The sequence below is a fragment of the Salmo trutta genome, chromosome 27 (genome assembly GCF_901001165.1).
Source record: "Salmo trutta chromosome 27, fSalTru1.1, whole genome shotgun sequence".
Taxonomy (NCBI): Eukaryota; Metazoa; Chordata; class Actinopteri; order Salmoniformes; family Salmonidae; genus Salmo; species Salmo trutta.
In genome coordinates, this window is record NC_042983.1 from 17,787,287 (window position 1) to 17,801,340 (window position 14,054).

A 14,054-nucleotide genomic window follows, 5' to 3' on the forward strand; every position below is an offset into this window, starting at 1 on the left:
CATTACAAAAGTTTGTATGTATAAAAAGATCTGTAACCAAGTAAAGGAGACGTAAAGTAAGAATTGAACATGTAAAAGTTCATTCATAGTCGTAACATAGGGTTTGTACGTTTACAGATCTAACTTAATGTTTACGTTTCATTTTTCACGCATGGATTTTCTTACGATCCTAGCAATTTCCGTATGGATTTTCTTACGATCCTAACGACACGTACATTCAACCTTTTGGCAGGTATCTCGCTCCATACATTACTGCAGACACTGTCATCTGAGCCATCCGATTGGCCAGCAATAGACCTACAGTGCACTTGATTTGCTCTCTGGGCCTGCCGGGAAGGCAGAGTTTGTATCTTCAGACACAGGAAATGGTTCAAAAGGGCAACAGCGCAGGGCAGCTGAATTGGGTGCATCTACCGCAACAGCCCAAGACAAAAACATTAAATAAATAGGAACACAAGGCCTTGTTTTTTTTACAGAAATGTTTGGCGATCGACTAGGAATGTCACCAACCCAGTCGGGTCACCAACCCAGCCCACAGCTCTAGAAAGTTGAGTGAAGTTCAATATTGTGCTTCTTTCTGTGGATTGATATTTCTGTGGGTTGATATTTCTGTGCAGAAACAACTCAAAGGTAAACAGTTTAGGCATTCATTCTGAGTGGTTAAGGTTAAAGCTATGGTTTGAGGAAGGTGTAAAAAACAAAATAATAAAATCATCAATATTCATATTGTTCTTAGTGCTTACCAGAGCATTGTTAACTGCTGTAGCACAGTAGTCTAAGCAGTGCGCTCAGGCTCCAAGCCTTATGAGTTCACGCCAAGCCATGGGTGATATAGTGACCGGCCTGAGCCTATATTAAGCCCACAAGTTAATTGCATTTATTTCAAGTATTAAAACAAATAGTCTGATAATGTACACAAAGAAAATTGTGTCAGCTCAATTTTTGGATAGGTTCAAATGCATAAACATCTTGACAGCTTTCAGAAATTAAATATTAAAGCCACACAATTGTCACGGATGTCGTAGGGATTGGACCAAAACGCAGCGGGAACGTGTAAACTCATCTTATTTTATTAAAGAAGGAAAACAAAACACATATACAACAGACGACACTAAACAGTCCCGTCAGGTGCACGGACACAAAACAGGAAACAACTACCCGCAAATCCCATGGAAAAAAAACACCCCTCTTAATTAAATAGGACCTTCAATTAGAAGCAACGAGGAGCAGCTGCTTCCAATTGAAGGTCAACCCAATAAACACCTGTCGTGTCTTTGGGCACCATTAAACTGAAGACATGTTTATCAAATAACTCCCTGTAATTATTATGCGATTAAACTGATTAATCGTTTAACTGTAATTAACTAGGAGATCGGGGCACCAAGGAAAATATTCAGATTACAAAGTTATAATTTTCCTAATATAACTTTCCTATATTATAACATTATATATTATATATTTCTTTTTTTTTACATTTTAGTCATTTAGCAGACGCTCTTATCCAGAGCGACTTACAGTAGTGAATGCATACATTTCATACAATTTCATACATATACATTTTTTTTTTCTGTGCTGGCCCCCCGTGGGAATCGAACCCACAACCCTGGTGTTGCAAACACCATGCTCTACCAACTGAGCTACAGGGAAGGCTCAGAGGCTCAGAGTTCGCAACAAAAGGGAGACAACGTGGAGACCAGGAGTATCAAAAATATATATTTATTAGATACCATAACTAGCACAACCAAAAACAAGGTGTCTGCATGGAGAGAGTCTCCCCAAAGACTGGAAGAGGTGTCTTTATCCTGGGACACACCCGAGCCCAGGTGTTTCCCATCTAGCTGACGACCCTTCCAACTCCACCCACTGGCATCCTAATAAGTAACAAGAGCAAAGAGAGAAAATACAGCAGACAGAGTGGGAGGGTCGTCACAATATAATATTATAGTATCTGACCGATTGTCTTCTGGTTTAAATGGTGTATTCTGTACCTCGTCCAGTCTCATTCCAAACGCCGTAAATTGTTACTATCTGCACGAACCCAGTCTTCACTAAGTCATCCATACATCAATTGTCTTAAAATCATTTATTTACTAAACTAAGTAATTCACAGAAAGCATACAAACAGTAGGTATCGTTACAAAGAAATGGTGGAGGAATGTTCCCTAGTGGGCTAAACCGGCATGGCGGCTAGTTAAACAAACAAGGGGGTTGGGGGCAGCTGAGAAGGCACACACAGTTGATAAATATTAACAATTGATATGCTAATCCTTTGCACATGAACGCTCACTCATTCGGGAACAATTGCAATCAATATATATTTACGCTCAGTGTGTCGTCGGGATCCTTGTTGGAGAGTTTTTGTCCTGTTGGAGAGTTTTTGTCCGCGTTCTCTCTCTCTCTCGGTTAGAATGGTTCTTTCAAAGCGACATTCATTAATGTCGTTATAGATTGGATGTTTCGTCGGTCTTCGCGTTCAATGATACCGAATTTCTAGCTGCAGACTATTAATTAATATCAAAGACTTGTTATTGTTCTGTCGGTATCGATAGTCTAAAAGTTTAACCACGTGGTATGGTTACTTCAGTAGAGGGATGCATGGTCAAACCTATTGGCCAACTCGTAATGGAGTGGAAAGAAATTCTGGGTGGGGGTTTTATACTGAACATAGAGAAGCTGTCACATGACGCCTTGTCCTGTCTGTGTCCCTGGGGGCGTGCCGATGACTTTGTTAAGCTTTTGAACAGAAATACAATTCTCTCACATTAACATCAGTACATAGCGTCTCAACATATTCCAAATAGCTTTATCCTTATTAATACATTTGATACAACCATTTAGCTGTAAGTCCCATAGCTGAGGCTATTATATAAACATTATTATGGTAATATGGCAATATTGTCTCTCATGGGTTTCCTAAAAATGTACCAAGCGGACCAGTTCGTAGCTGGATTCTTCACCGATCTTTTATACCTTCTCCAGAACATAAATGTTGTTCGGTTCTCCAATTCTGTGAGGTGGAAGAATCCTTTGTTCTCTCCATGAAAACACTCTGTCTCTTTACTGTGGCCTGTTAAATTAAGCATATAGGAGTACCGATTTCTTTGTTAACCGCTCAACACAGAATAGTCTCATGTGCGCACTCCCTCAAATCATTTGGAGAAAATATCCTTTCTATTTTATTCATCTTTGTTCAATTTTATTCTTCATGCTATTAAATAATATAAAATAATGCCACGGAATTCTAAGCAAATCTCGTAGTGTAGCCCACAGCCATAAGGCATAGCCAGATCAGGACCTAACATAAGGACAACTCATGGTATGCTATTCTGTTCTTATGAAATAGACTACGTTTTCTTCATATCATGTTTCTTTAGACCTGTCTAAAATAAATAATGGATTTATTGTGAAGGTGTAGGCTATATTACATGGATTTATTAGATTTAAAAAAAACATTTAGTTGTTCTAAAAGGTCTGCATCAGTGGCTTGAAGGCTCTGTGTGGAAGCCAGGAGATGCATAATGTGTTTATGTTAATTAACGGTCAATTACCGTGAGGTGATGGCGGCAGATGATTGGCATGACAATGGCCCTAAGGATCTCGTCACAGTATCTCTGTGCCTTCAAATTGCCATCGATAAAATGCAATTGTGTTCGTTGTCCGTAGCTTATGCCTGCCCATATCATAACCCCACCGCCACCATGAGGTACTCTGTTCACAACGTTGACATCAGCAAACCGCTATTCCCACACAATGCCAAACACTCTGTCTGCCATCTGCCTGGTACAGTTATAACTGTGATTCATTAGTAAAGAACTCTTCTCCAGCGTGCAAATGGCCATTGAAGGTCCTGCAAGTGAAGAAGGCAGATGTGGAGGTCCTGGGCTGGTGTGGTTAAACATGGTATGCGGTTGTCAGGCCGGTTGGATGTTCTGCCAAATTCTCTAAAACAACGTTGAAGGCGGCTTATGGTAGAGAAATTAACATTCAATTATTTGGCAACAGCTCTAGTGGACATTCCTGCAGTCAGCATGCCAATTGTATGCTCCCTCAAAACTTGAGACATCTGTGGCATTGTGTTGTTTGACAAAACTGCATATTTTAGAGTGGCATTTTATTGCCCCCAGCACAAGGTGCATCTGTGTAATGATCACGCTGTTTAATCAGCTTCTTGATATGCCACACCTGTCAGGTGGATGGATTATCTTGGGAGAGAAGAAATGTTCACTATAAAAGGGATGTAAACAAATTTGTGCACAATACTTTTGAAAAATAAGCTTTTTGTGCTTGTGGAAAATTGTATTTATTTTATTTCAGCTCATGAAACATGGGACCAACATTTTACATGTTGCATTTATATTTTTGTTCAGTATATATATACTGTATTTATACTCTGGACTCTGACATTGCTCATCCTAATATTTCAAGATTTCTTAATTCCATACTTTTACTTTTAGATTTGTGTGTATTATTATTGCACTGTTTCTCTACATCCAAGGGATTAATGTGTCAAAAATATGCTTTCATCCATGAGTCAAAGGGAAGTGGGTCAGATTCAAACTCATGCCGACTCTGGCAAATGTGTGCCAGGGTCAGTGGCAGTAACCGCTGGACCACACAGGCACTGAGGAAACCAGTAATTGATTCAACCTATTGCTTGCTTTCAACATATAATAAAACAATTGATCTAAAAAAACAGATTTTCCCTAACAAAAATACTTTATTATGATCCACATAAGAATTCACACAAGACACTCTGTAGCCTGCACATAGCCTACATAAGATCCAATGTAGGTACATTGTATACAAACACTGCTTCCAGCTACCCCCTGGCAGCTATTCTATATATTTGTTCAGGTATTAAAATCCTCCTGCTGCAGGATTATTTTCCTGCGACGAAAGGGGTCAAATTAAGATCCGACATCTGTACATTAAATATTCAGCATTAAGTAATGGATATAGGCATAAACACATGCCTATGTGAATATACTATTAAAATGAAGCAGCATTTTCCAGGAAGTAGCCTTGCATAGTTTTTTAATTACTTTTGTGGGGTTTTTAAATGGTCTGTAAAGGGCAAAAACGTAGCACAGAAGTAAATTCATCCACAAACACAAATATAACTATACAGTACAGTATATATTTATCTTAAATGACAACAATTTCATGAATTTTCATGATATAATTGTCAAGCCTATTCAGAAGAGCCTATTACAACGAAACAACTTGATTAGTGTAGTGTTAGTGTTAGTTAGCTAGCATTTTCGTCATTTTAGTCAATAAGATTTTCGCAACGTAAGCTTAACTTTCTGAACATTCGAGACGTGTAGTCCACTTGTCATTCCAATCTCCTTTGCATTAGCGTAGCCTCTTCTGTAGCTTGTCAACTATGTGTCTGTCTATCCCTGTTCTCTCCCCTCTGCACAGGCCATACAAACGCTTCACACCGCGTGGCCGCTGCCACTCTAACCTGGTGGTCCCAGCGCGCACGACCCACGTGGAGTTCCAGGTCTCCGGCAGCCTCTGGAACTGCCGGTCTGCGGCCAACAAGGCTGAGTTCATCTCAGGCTATGCTACCCTCCAGTCCCTAGACTTCCTGGCGCTGATGGAAACATGGATTACCACAGATAACACTGCTACTCCTACTGCTCTCTCCTCGTCTGCCCACGTGTTCTCCCATACCCCTAGAGCATCGAGCCAGCGGGGTGGTGGCACTGGAATCCTCATCTCTCCCAAGTGGACATTCTCTCTTTCTCCCCTGACCCATCTGTCTATCTCCTCATTTGAATTCCATGCTGTCACAGTTACCAGCCCTTTCAAGCTTAACATCCTTATCATTTATCGCCCTCCAGGTTCCCTTGGAGAGTTCATCAATGAGCTTGACGCCTTGATAAGTTCCTTTCCTGAGGATGGCTCACCTCTCACAGTTCTGGGTGACTTTAACCTCCCCACGTCTACCTTTGACTCATTCCTCTCTGCCTCCTTCTTTCCACTCCTCTCCTCTTTTGACCTCACCCTCTCACCTTCTCCCCCTACTCACAAGGCAGGCAATACGCTTGACCTCATCTTTACTAGATGCTGTTCTTCCACTAATCTCATTGCAACTCCCCTCCAAGTCTCCGACCACTACCTTGTATCCTTTTCCCTCTCGCTCTCATCCAACACTTCTCACTCTGCCCCTACTCGGATGGTATTGCGCCGTCCCAACCTTCGCTCTCTCTCTCCCGCTACTCTCTCCTCTTCCATCCTATCATCTCTTCCCTCTGCTCAAACCTTCTCCAACCTATCTCCTGATTCTGCCTCCTCAACCCTCCTCTCCTCCCTTTCTGCATCCTTTGATTTTCTCTGTCCCCTATCCTCCAGGCCGGCTCGGTCCTCCCCTCCTGCTCCGTGGCTCGACGACTCACTGCGAGCTCACAGAACAGGGCTCCGGGCAGCCGAGCGGAAATGGAGGAAAACTCGCCTCCCTGCGGACCTGGCATCCTTTCACTCCCTCCTCTCTACATTTTCCTCTTCTGTCTCTGCTGCTAAAGCCACTTTCTACCACTCTAAATTCCAAGCATCTGCCTCTAACCCTAGGAAGCTCTTTGCTACCTTCTCCTCCCTCCTGAATCCTCCTCCCCCTCCCCCCCCCTCTCTGCGGATGACTTCGTCAACCATTTTGAAAAGAAGGTTGATGACATCCGATCCTCGTTTGCTAAGTCAAACGACACCGCTGGTCCTGCTCACACTGCCCTACCCTGTGCTTTGACCTCTTTCTCCCCTCTCTCTCCAGATGAAATCTCGCGTCTTGTGACGGCCGGCCGCCCAACAACCTGCCCACTTGACCCTATCCCCTCCTCTCTTCTCCAGACCATTTCCGGAGACCTTCTCCCCTACCTCACCTCGCTCATCAACTCATCCTTGACCGCTGGCTACGTCCCTTCCGTCTTCAAGAGAGCGAGAGTTGCACCCCTTCTGAAAAAACCTACACTCGATCCCTCCGATATCAACAACTACAGACCAGTATCCCTTCTTTCTTTTCTCTCCAAAACTCTTGAACGTGCCGTCCTTGGCCAGCTCTACTGCTATCTCTCTCAGAATGACCTTCTTGATCCTAATCAGTCAGGTTTCAAGACTGGGCATTCAACTGAGACTGCTCTTCTCTGTGTCACGGAGGCTCTCTGCACTGCTAAAGCTAACTCTCTCTCCTCTGCTCTCATCCTTCTAGACCTATCTGCTGCCTTTGATACTGTGAACCATCAGATCCTCCTCTCCACCCTCTCCGAGCTGGGCATCTCCGGCGCGGCCCACGCTTGGATTGCGTCCTACCTGACAGGTCGCTCCTACCAGGTGGCGTGGCGAGAATCTGTCTCCGCACCACGTGCTCTCACCACTGGTGTCCCCCAGGGCTCTGTTCTAGGCCCTCTCCTATTCTCACTATACACCAAGTCACTTGGCTCTGTCATATCCTCACATGGTCTCTCCTATCATTGCTATGCAGACGACACAGAATTAATCTTCTCCTTTCCCCCTTCTGATAACCAGGTGGCGAATCGCATCTCTGCATGTCTGGCAGACATATCAGTGTGGATGGCGGATCACCACCTCAAGCTGAACCTCGGCAAGACGGAGCTGCTCTTCCTCCCGGGGAAGGACTGCCCGTTCCATGATCTCACCATCACGGTTGACAACTCCCTTGTGTCCTCCTCCCAGAGTGCTAAGAACCTTGGCGTGACCCTGGACAACACCCTGTCGTTCTCCACTAACATCAAGGCGGTGACCCGATCCTGTAGGTTCATGCTCAACAACATTCGCAGAGTACGACCCTGCCTCACACAGGAAGCGGCGCAGGTCCTAGTCCAGGCACTTGTCATCTCCCGTCTGGATTACTGCAACTCGCTGTTGGCTGGGCTCCCTGCCTGTGCCTTTAAACCCCTACAACTCATCCAGAACGCCGCAGCCCGTCTGGTGTTCAACCTTCCCAAGTTCTCTCACGTCACCCCGCTCCTCCGCTCTCTCCACTGGCTTCCAGTTGAAGCTCGCATCCGCTACAAGTCCATGGTACTTGCCTACGGAGCTGTGAGGGGAACGGCACCTCCGTACCTTCAGGCTCTGATCAGGCCCTACACCCAAACAAGGGCACTGCGTTCATCCACCTCTGGCCTGCTTGCCTCCCTGCCTCTGAGGAAGCACAGTTCCCGCTCAGCCCAGTCAAAACTGTTCGCTGCTCTGGCACCCCAATGGTGGAACAAGCTCCCTCACGACGCCAGGACAGCGGAGTCAATCACCACCTTCCGGAGACACCTGAAACCCCACCTCTTTAAGGAATACCTGGGATAGGATAAAGTAATCCTTTAACCCCCCCCCCCCCTAAAAGATTTAGATGCACTATTGTAAAGTGGTTGTTCCACTGGATATCATATGGTGAATGCACCAATTTGTAAGTCGCTCTGGATAAGAGCGTCTGCTAAATGACTTAAATGTAAATGTAAATGTAAGATTAGGGGACTGACCCCGGAAGTATGATGTATTGCTCATGGAGAAAATATTTCCTCTCACATATGAAGAGCACATGATCCATTCTACTCTATACGCTAGCAAAGTAATGCGGCATTACGTCATGTTTCCGGGCTTGAAAATTATATCATCAAATTCTGCTAACATATGTATTGGCAATTCGTAACATATTATACGAATTGGAGGACGTAACATATCATAAAAAATTGATGATGGACATCCACAAATTAATGCATATCATATGAAAAACGTAACATATCATACTAAATGAAGGGGAACAAATGTGTGTGTACTATGTTACGTCTACCTCTGAGTCCAGGTTGACATAACATGCTTCTGTCTGAACCTTCCCAAACCTTGTGTCCTGCAAAACACACCCCAGGTGTGCTAGCTCTGGAATAGTTCAAATACATGGAACAGCTGGGGGTTCCCGAGGAGAGGTTTGATAACCCCTGTTCTAGCCCACTGGTATGTAGACATTTGGTGCTAGTCGCAGCTAGAAATGTTAACCTTGCCCACTTGGAAAAAAATGGTTGAATCAATGTTGTTTCCAGGTTATTTCAACCCAAAAAATCTTTGTGATGACATTGAATCAACGTGGAAAACTGATTTGGATTTGCAAAAAGTCATCAACATAATGTAAGGATTTTGTTGATTTCAAGTTTAATACACGTTAGGTGACAACTCAACCAAATGTAAATCAAAACTAGATGTTGAACTGATGTCTGTGTCCAGTGGGTAGATACTTTGTTGAAGAGTGATAAGAAAAAGCTTATTTCAGAGTACTTTTGATATACGAACATTTCTGTTAAGATTGCTTTTAAAAGCTTGGCTGCATCAGCCAATTGCCCTTTAAAAGCTTAAGTGTTTCTTATCACTGAAACATCATATAATATTCTGAAAAGGTTATTGTGCTGAAGCGTTGGTTACTCTTACTTGGTTAGCTGTATTTCCATGAACAGAGTGTGTGGTTATCAGCAGTGGAGGCTCCTCAGAAGAGGAAGGGGATTTCTTAAAAAAATAATAATTGTAAAACATTAAAAAAGTTAGCCTTTTTAGATAAAAACTATGCTAAATATATTCACATGTCAACAAATAATTGATTAAAACACTTTTTTTGCAATGAAGGCTTACAGTAGCCTCAACAGCACTCTGTAGGGTAGCACCATGGTGTAGCCGGAGGACAGCTAGCTTCCGTCCTTCTCTGGGTACATTGTCTTCAATGCAAAACCTAGGCATGGCTCATGGTTTTCACCCCCTTCCATAGACTTACACAGTAATTATGACAACTTCTGGAGGACATCATCCAACCTATCAGAGCTCTTGCAGCATGAACTGACACGTTGTCCACCCAATCAAAGGATCAGAGAATGAATCTAGTACTGAAAGCATAAGCTACAGCTAGCTATCACTGCAGTGCATAACATGTGGTGAGTAGTTGACTCAAAGAGAAAGAAAGACAATAGTTGAACAGTTTTGAACAAATACATTTCTTCCAAAATAAAGGAGAAGCAAGAGAGAGATTTTGTCATTTTTTTCACTTTCAGTTTCACTTACTCAGCTAGCAAATGCAGCTAGCTAGTTTAGCCTACTCAAACTCCCGACTCAAACATAGTGATGCTATGTTAGATAGCTGGCTATGACTATCCAACACAACACTGGAACTCTTCCAAGTCAAGGTAAGCTTTTTGTTTTACAAATGTATTGCCACCGGGGCCTGCCGGTGTAAGTGCTAAACTGCTTACAGACTGTACACTGTAATGTCACTGCATGAATGTAGTGGGTTTACTAACGCTCTAGTTCTATTAGCTATGTTGACAATGACGTTACTTTAGCTAATATGGTGACAACGATGTAGTCTGTGTGTAGCGGTTATGATATGGTTTGGCTTGGAAAGGTTTTTTCACCTGGTCACATACAGCTGATGTGTTGTGCATTGAAGTCCACAAGCGAAGGGAATAGGTGGGAGGAGGAGAGCGCATCTATCTGCGAGAAGGAATACACCGTGGCTGCTATGAAAGTGAACTGTGTTTACGTGTGATCAGGGGTGTATTCATTCTGCCGATTCTGTTGAAAAAAGTTTCTTAAACGGAAGCAAACAGAAAGAAACGGGGATAAACATGCTTGAATTTGTCCAATAGAAACTCTCGTTTGCAACTGTTGGATTAATGATTACATCCTAGATCAGATTGATGCAGGCAAGAGTGTGCAAGTTGGTATTGAATGTGTCACTGTCTGTCCATGTGTCACTGTCTGTCGCCTACAATTTTTGACATGTGTGCACCTACGCTGTAAACTTTCATTGATTGGCTAGGTTTTAGGAACCTCATGATGGTTACAGGGAAAATGTGAGCATCATGTAGTAAACCTATTGCTGTTACATTGCGCTGGGTGAATGGAATATGAATGAGTCATCCAATATGCTGTAATAGAAATAAGGCCATGCTCATAAAAAAAAAAATTGGTCCTCCTTCGTCTTAAACGGCACTGACCGCCACTGGTTCACAGAGTATCCATGTGTGGATTTGCAAAAAGTAATCAACGTAAGGGCATTTCGTCTTTTTTTCACCAAATGTTTTACCTAAATCCAATGTCATTTTTTGTTGATTTCACATTGAATTCACGTTAGTAAATCAAAACTAAACATTGAACTGACGTCTGTGCCCAGTAGGTAGCCTCTCACTACTGCCAACAGACCCTTTGGCCAAAAGCCTTTTTTATACTGAAATTGCTGGCTCTGTCCTCGATCAGTCCAACTGTGCTGAAACCAGCAAGCATATTTCTGTGACCACCCGAATAAAACTTCCAACCCTGGCCACTGTTACATGCAGTATGTTACGGCTCAGTTGGATTGTGGGAAAAGGGTTTAATAAGGGTTGAGCTTGGTGGACTTGTCAGCACTGCTACACATGAGTGGTCTTTATAGGATAGCATCCTGTGCCAACCAATCAGGATGATTATAGTGGATTTTGTGAGATGTGAAGTTGGGGGAGTCGTTGATGGTAATATACAGTAAATGCCAGGGTGATTGTGGTGTTGCTGGTCCTCTGCTAACAGCATTTCCAGGTTTTACAGCTGAAAGGCCAGCTCAGCTCAGCATCAGGAGGGTGTGGTTGACAGACAGCACATCCAGCCAGAAGCAGAGCAGAGGCACAAGCCCCCTTCAGCAGCTGGTTCTGAGGTAGACTTACTGAAAACTCTGAGGGCATGGTCCTTTCTTAGCATAAAGTAACTTAAGGGCAGGAATGAAATATTCAATGTGGAAAAATGTGCTTTTGAGCCTCTCACACCATTCTATTTGACATGTCCAGTTATGGTTGGTTGTGCACTGAGTGTACAAAACATTAGGAACATATGCTATTTCCATGGCATAGACTGACCAGGTGAATCCAGGTGAAAGCTATGATCCCTTATTGATATTACTTGTTAAATCCACTTCAATCAGTGTAGATGAAGGGGAGGAGACAGGTTAAATAATTATTTTTAAGCCTTGAGACAATTGAGACATGGATTGTATATGTGTGCCACTCAGAGGGTGAATTGGCAAGACAAACGTTTTATGTGCCTTTTGAATACGGTATGGTAGTAGGTGCCAGGTGCACCGGCTTGAGTGTGTCATGAACTGCAAAACTGCTGGGTTTTTCACGCTCAACAGTTTCCTGTGTGTATCAAGAATGGTCTACCACCCAAAGGACATCCAGCCAACTTGATACAACTGTGGGAAGTATTGGAGTCAACATGGGCCAGCATCCCTGTGGAACGCTTTCGACACCTTGTAGAGTCCATGCCCCGACGAATTGAAGCTGTTCTCAGGGCAAAAGGGGTTGTGACTCAATATTTGGAAGGTGTTCCTAATGTTTTGTTCACTCAGTGTAATTTTAGTCTAGGTGGAGAAAAAGCCCCTTGAATAGAATAGTGATTATAGCATTAACTTGCCATCAATATCTGGGATTGGGTGTTGAAGCTCAGCAGTACACTCATTTGTCACATCAGCCCTCAGCCAATGGCGAGCCATGAAGGTGGCTGGTGGCTGGTGGCTGGTGGCTGCGGCAGCAGTGCCCTGAAGCCGGACCGAGGCTTTGAGTCAAGCTCCACCCCTAAATTTAAATTCTGGGAGTCACAATGGGAATGCTGCCCTGATAAATTAATAATTAAAGTGAAACCAATCATGGGAGTTTACACTGATCTCAGAATCTCATTAATCCACTTAAGAAATGTATCTCTCATCTCAGAGGAGAGGCCAGAGAGAGAGGGTGTCTTGGCAGAGTGGTGTGTCCATTGCAGTTAGAGCTTCAGGAAGGGTACTGTATGAGGTGTCTCCAAAAGCCCCTCACATCTCACCCTCCCCAGTTTTAAAGATCAAACAGGTTTTTATAGTCAGTGTCCAAGTCATACTACAATGGGAGCAAGTTAGTCATTCTGTACCTAGTAGTGATGGAAATTCGTTGTTTTTTTTAACTCATAAAAAAAACATTCAAGTAATTCAGTGTAGGAGCATCAAGGGAACCTGAAATGATCCCGCTCTCTGTCACCATATCTTTTATATTCTGGTTTTCTATGTTTTTTTCTGTATTATTATTAAGAACAGGTACACCTGTAGGTTACCTTAGGTAGTTTAACATCTAGACAGAAGTAATATTTAAAATATGATTTTTTTTACAGAAACAGCTATTGTCTCTCTCTAGTCAGCAGGAAGCAGATTGTGCAGTCAACGTTTCTACCTGTTCTTGATTATGGTGATACTGTTTATCAAAATGCAGCTGGCTCTACTCTTCATCCCTTGGATGCTGTTTTTCATAGCTCCCTTCGTTTTATCACAGGAGACAGTTTTATTTATCATCACTGTATTTTTAACCAAAATTATGGCTAGACATCTTTGAAGTCACGTAGATCACATCGTTATGCTCTTTTTGTTTACAAAGCCCTGCTCCACAAAGCTCCGAATTACCTAACATCACTGTTAAGATTTTAAATGGCAAGTTATCAAACCTATTCACAGGGTTGATTAACTCTGGAGACTCCTTTGGTGTCTAGAGAGATAGATAAATCAGATTTTAATTTCCTTACACCTTACGTGTAGAATTATCTACAATACACTTTAAAATAGGAGGAATAAGTTCCTCTTGGGCCTTTCAGATGGTTGTTAGGGGACCTTTTTACTGAAGAATTGGTATGTTTTTTATGATTGTGTTTTGCTTTTTGTGTGTTGTTGTGTATAATAACATGTATTTTATTGTGTATATGAATGTGTAGTTTAATGTGTATTGTGGTGCTATACAGGGCTCATCTGGAAAAGAGACCTTGGTCTCAGCATTGACTCCCTGCCAAAATGAAGGTTTAATCAAATTCATCACCGAGATACCATTGGCAGAAACAGGGTTTGGCTCCAGACATATCTTTAAATGTAAGTGAACACAGTCAAATTTGAATAAGTCTGGCAAAAAGTACTGAACAGGTATTGGACAATAGGATGCTATAGCTAATAAAGAAAATGGTGGCTTACAGGTTGTCTTGGTGGGGACTTGTGCCTGGTATCTTGAATGACACAAACTAGTATT

General features: G+C 42.7%; 1 protein-coding gene across 3 annotated transcripts in view; it reads left to right on the forward strand.

Moving 5' to 3' along the window:
• The window catches only part of LOC115164487 (rabphilin-3A-like), a 59,010-nt gene that overhangs the window by 25,506 nt on the left and 19,450 nt on the right, over positions 1 to 14,054 (forward strand). The window contains exon 1 of one of the 3 annotated variants that reach the window (XM_029717020.1): positions 10,055 to 10,175. The exons of 1 other annotated variant lie outside the window; for it this stretch is intronic. The gene's annotated coding sequence lies outside the window, so the exon portion shown is untranslated. Of the gene's footprint in view, positions 1 to 10,054; positions 10,176 to 13,736; positions 13,901 to 14,054 lie in introns of those variants that run through there. One more of the 3 variants, XM_029717021.1, reaches the window with a different exon arrangement.